This window comes from Triticum aestivum, chromosome 5B (assembly GCF_018294505.1).
Source record: "Triticum aestivum cultivar Chinese Spring chromosome 5B, IWGSC CS RefSeq v2.1, whole genome shotgun sequence".
In the NCBI taxonomy this organism is placed as follows: Eukaryota; Viridiplantae; Streptophyta; class Magnoliopsida; order Poales; family Poaceae; genus Triticum; species Triticum aestivum.
The window spans coordinates 453,637,086-453,643,085 of record NC_057807.1 but is presented as its reverse complement, the minus strand read 5'-3'; positions in this window follow the sequence as shown (position 1 = coordinate 453,643,085).

Here is a 6,000-nt window from a genome sequence, read left to right as displayed (position 1 = left end):
TGGTGGATTGATGACAATACGAGATTTGCACAACATGAGAGATATAGGACAAGCGCAAAAAACCCAACATCCTAAAATGTAGATGAGCTCCCCATAGATGTGTGCTATCTAGATAAGTGCTTTGGACTGCACGACACACATACTAGGATCAACGCTCCCCCTACATTTTAGAGACCAACCACCTAAGCAGGGTATAAGTGAGTAGCATAGATAACTTAACAGGATAAGCATGCAACTCATAGTGCCCCAGTTATCCTTCTTCCTTAGACGCTTGACGTCGTGAGAGACCAACTCACCAGTCTCCAGAATCGCCTGGGGATAGACACGTTCCCAGGCCTTCTCAATAAGCAGCATGATGAATGGACCATAAATCGGGCACTTGCGCTCTGAGATAGCAGATAACAGCTCAGACCACATAACATGAGAGATATCCAGGGACTCTCCGGTGTTCTGTCCCTTCTCACGCTGGAAGAAGAGAAGCATGTCCACGAGATAGGAGTGAACCATATCCAGGTTCCCGATACGAGGGAAAAGAGTCTCTCTGAAGATACGGTGAAGGATATCCAGATAGGCAGGCAGCTCATAAGTTTCCTTCTTCATCTCAGGGTTGATCCTCAAAGTGCAGTAGGGCCATAGAGCTTGCTTGTGAGTGGCGGTGGTGCGGCGGTGGGGGCGAAAGCCGACAGGAGACTCAAGACCTAGATCTTGCACCCCAATCAAATCCATGAAAGCTTTCCACTTGACTGAAAGCAAGTTGCCATTGGTCATCCAAGTCAGTGTCCTGTCCTCATCAGTCCTGAGGTGAACCGTGGCATAGAATTGGACCACAATATCAGCATCATAATCTTTGTTGAATTGCATGATCCCAAGAATGTTCAGTTGAGTGCACATCTGAAGAGCTTCACCAAAGTATTCAGTATCCTTCTCCATATGGTCGGTGTTGATGGAGTGCACGTTGACAAAGAGGTTCTTCTTGGCTTTGAGAACATCAAAGAAGATGGCAAACTGGAACCTGTTCCAGAACGGACGATTGACCAAAGTGGGATCTTGGTCAGCCTCATACGGGTTGCGGCGACGCCTTGCCCAGAACTCCTTGGGCAGCATTTCTGGCACGGTTTTGCAGGGCTTTGGCTTGACCCCAGGTTTCTTCTGGAGTTGAGGTGGAGGTGGAGCACTTGAAGAACCTCCGGCAGACTCAGTGGTGCGGTAGCGCTTGGACGTGGCACGACCGAGGTTGACACGATGAGCCTGATGCTCAGGAACCTCATCACCTGGAACCACACACAAGAACACGCAAACAACCAGAAGAACGAGCATAAGCCATAAAACACGAGCAAAAAGATCACTGAGAGGTAAGAGCATGGTGGAAACTGGTAGAGGGCGGTAGTACCGCTCGAGACGGGGAAACAGTAGTTTCCCACTGCCGTGGTCAGATCCGGCACTACCGTCCTACCAAATTCAAAAATACTCCAACCAAACACCAATCCAAACTGTCTAGAAGCATTCTCCATCCTACTCAAGCCTAGATCTGGCCAAAAATCTAGAGATGCAACTGCTATTGCCCCTAAGATGCTAGATTGGAAATCTAGACAAGAAGAAAAAGGGAGCGGGGGCAATACCGGCATCCATGGCAAGAGGACAAGGAGGGGATCGACTCCACTGAAGGAAATGGAGAGGAATGCCCCGGAGAGGGAGATCCACCGGAGCCCTCCCGTGGTGCCGGTTGCTGAAGAGAGAGGAACAGAGCAAGGGGGCGAGCGAATGGGTATGGGGGAGAAGAAACTCCCCCTGCCCCCGATATAACCCCCTACCCGCGCCTCACAGCGGTAGTACCACGCTAGAGAGCGGTAGTACCGCTCGGAGCGGTAGTACCGCTCGCCACCAGTGGTAGTACCGCTCAGCAACAGAAAAAGGCTTCTAGACAAGCGGCTAAAGCACCAAAGAGACGAGAAAGCAAGGCTAAGGGAAAGAGAAGACCAACAAGGCAACACACACACTAACAACAGTCCAGAACCCCCTCTTACAAAAACAACCACACGAAACAGAGCGAGCTCTGGCCTCTCTCAAGAGAGGGCGATGGCCGGAGCCACCTATGTTTGAGTCAATTGGTATGGCACCGCAAAGAATTATCCTTGGGCCCATGACCAAAACTCGTCTTTGAAGCACAAGTACCATCAAAAATGGCTAATGTGAAAGAGTTGATCGTTTTATGCATAATGGGGGGAGGGAGAGTTCATTGAGAGAACAACACTCCCCCTATGTCCATGCCTACATCTAAGCTAAACACCAAGTTGAGTGAGGAGGGGTGTGCAAGGGTTCAAGTCACATTGCTTGAATCAATGATATTTAGCTCATGCCTTAACTCGCGAAATCTTGCTTCATCCAAGGGCTCCGTGAAAATATCTACAAGGTTATCATGAGTGTTGACATACTTGAGCTCGATCTCCCCTCGCCTAATGTGATCCCGGATGAAATGATATCGAATCTCAATATGCTTCGTCTTGAAGTGTTGCACCGGGTTGAGAGAAATCTTGATGGCACTTTCGTTGTCACACCAAAGAGGCACTTTGTCACAAATGACACCGTATTCCTTTAAAGTTTGCCTCATCCATAAAAGTTGTGCACAACAACTACTGGCCGCCACATATTCCGCTTCGGTGGACGAGAGAGATACACAACTTTGCTTTTTGGAAGACCAACTCACCAAAGAGCACCCAAGAAACTGGCACCCTCCGGAAGTGGACTTCCTATCCACTTTGTCTCCCTCCCAATCGGAATCCGTAGATCCTTCAAGTTTGAAGTTTGCCCCTCTTGGGTACCATAAGCCAAAGTTTGGGGTATGAGCCAAATATCAAAAGATTCGCTTGACCGCCACATAGTGACTTTCCTTCGGTGCGGCTTGAAACTGTGCACACATCCCCACACTCAACATGATATCCGGTCTAGATGCACAAAGTTAAAGCAAGGAACCAATCATGGAGCGACATACCTTTTGATCCACCGCTTTACCATTGGGATCAATGTCAAGTTGGCACTTGGTGGGCATTGGAGTAGAAGCCGGCTTGACATCACTTAGCTTGAATCTTTTTAGCATGTCTTGAGTGTATTTGGCTTGGTTGATGAAGGTTCCTTCTCTTCTTTGTTTGATGTCAAAACCAAGGAAGAACTTCAACTCTCCCATTGAAGACATCTTGAACTTAGAGGTCATGAGAGCGGCAAATTCTTCATTGAAAGCTTTGTTAGGAGAACCACAGATAATGTCATCAACATATAGTTGGCACACAAACAACTCCCCTTTGACCTTCTTAGTAAAAAGAGTGGGATCGGTTAGCCCAACTTCAAATCCACGATCTTGTAACAACTCGGTAAGGTGGTCATACCACGCACGTGGGGCTTGTTTAAGGCCATAGAGTGCCTTATCAAGTTGATACACATGATCCGGGAAGTAAGGATCCTCGAACCTGGGGGTTGCTTGACATAAACCAACTCATTAATGGGACCATTAAGAAAAGCACTTTTCACATCCATTTGTTGCAACTTAAAGTTGTGATGGGAAGCATAAGCAATCAACAAACAAATGGATTCAAGGCGAGCAAGGGGAGCAAAGGTTTCACCTTAGTCGATACCCTCGACTTGGGAGTAGCCTTGTGCTACCAATCTTGCCTTGTTGCGAATGATGTTCCCATGAGCATCTTGCTTGTTCTTGAAGATCCACTTGGTTCCAATGATGTTATGGTTCCCCGAAGGCCTTGGCACCAATCTCCACACCTTGTTGTACTCGAAGTTGTTGAGTTCTTCATGCATGGCATTGAGCCAATCCGAGTCTTTGAGCGCCTCATAGACCTTATGGGGTTCAACACAAGATACAAACGCGTGATGTTCATAATAGTTTGCTAATTGTCTACAAGTGCTTACCCCCTTTCTTAGGCTTCCAACCACATTCTCCATGAGATGACCATTGGTGGTGAGTTTGGAAGCAATCTTTGCGGCACGACGCTCTAATTCCTCCTCGGATGTGGAAGGAGGAGGGTTCACTTGATCATCTTGAGCGTCGTCATGAGCTTGTTCTTGATCTTGAGCTTGCTCATGATCTTGAACTTGCTCGAAGGGGAGAACTTGACCTTGGGAATCATGTGGAGGTTCACCACCATATTGAGATTGAGCTTGCCCTTGGTCTTGTTCCTGAGATTGAGGGCCTACACTTTGTTCTTCGGAAGTGTGTGGGTCTTGAGTGGGTGAAGGCTCCACTGGAGTGGAGCATTGTCCTTCTCCTTCGGCCACAAGGGGTTCCTCAATGGGTAGAATATGATCAATACCCATTCTTCTTATGGCTTGGGGAGGAATTTCATCACCTACATCAGAAGTACCACTTTGCTCCACTTGGGAGCCGTTATTTTCGTCAAACTACACATTACACGTCTCCTCAATGAGTCCATTGGACTTGTTGAGAACACGGTAAGCGTGAGAGTTTGTAGCATAGCCAACAAATATGCCCTCATGAGCTCTAGCCTCAAATTTAGACAAACGAACACCTTTCTTGAGAATGAAACACTTACACCCAAACACCCGAAAGTACTTGAGATTGGGCTTGTTCCCGGTGAGTATCTCATATGGAGTCTTGTTCAAGCCTTTGCGGAGATAGAGCCGATTGGATGCATGACATGCAGTGTTGATGGCTTCGGCCCAAAAGTTGTATGGAGACTTGAACTCCACCATCATGGTCCTTGCCGCATCCATCAACGTCCGGTTCTTCCTCTCCGCAACACCATTTTGTTGAGGGGTGTATGGTGCAGAATATTGGTGCTTGATCCCCTCATCACTAAGAAACTCATCCAAGGTGTAGTTCTTGAACTCGGTGCCGTTGTCACTTCTTATTGTCAAGATCTTCGCATTATGTTGACGTTGAGCTTCATTTGCAAAGTCGATGACGGTTTGTTGAGTCTCACTCTTCCTCTTGAAGAAGTATACCCAAGTGTATCTTGAATAATCATCCACAATCACCAAGCAATACTTTCTACCCCCAAGACTATCAAAGGATGGAGGCCCAAAGAGGTCCATGTGCAGGAGCTCCAAGGGTCTCTTCGAGTAGATGATAGTCGTGGGAGGGTGAGCCGTCTCATGAAGCTTTCCTTCGATACAAGCACTGCAAACATGATCTTTGGCAAAACTAACATTCGTTAGTCCATGAACATGGTCCCCCTTGAGAAGACTTTGCAAAGATCTCATATTGACGTGGGCTAAACAGCGATGCCAAAGCCATCCCCACATCAACTTTAGCCATTAGGCATGTCGCGGTCTTAGTGGGTTGCTCCGAAAAGTTAATCACATAGAGACCATTCTCGACATGCCCAACAAAGGCTACTTTAAGAGTCTTGCTCCACAAGAGGGCCACGGTATCAATATCAAAGAAGGTGGCAAAGCCCATGAGTGCAAGTTGATGAACGGAAAGTAAATTGAACGCAAGGGACTCAACAAGCATGACTTTCTCAATCATTAGATCATGAGAAATGACAACCTTGCCAAGACCCAATACCTTAGAATGTGAGGCATCACCCCATTCAACATTGGTGGGCATAGATGGGATCTTGTGCATGTCCACCACCAAGTCCTTGCTCCCGGTCATATGATTTGTTGCTCCACTATCGAGCAACCATGATCCCCCACCGGAAGCAAACACCTACAAGAGATCAATGCTTGGTTTTAGGTACCCATTGAGTAATGGGTCCTTTGATGTTAGTAACAAGGGTCTTAGGAACCCAAATAGACCATTCAATGTACTCATAAGAAGAACCAACAAATTTAGCATAAACATGCCCATCACTATCACGGCACAACACATAAGAGGGGTTAAAGTCGTTGGCTTTGTTGGGAGAGATGGCTTTGCGCTCTTTGGCATCACCACTCTTCGCATTGTTATTCTTCTCCTTAGGAGCACCCTCTCCCTCCTTCACAAAGGTTTGCTTGAGCGGGGGAGGTCGATTGGTCTTGTTATTCTTCTCC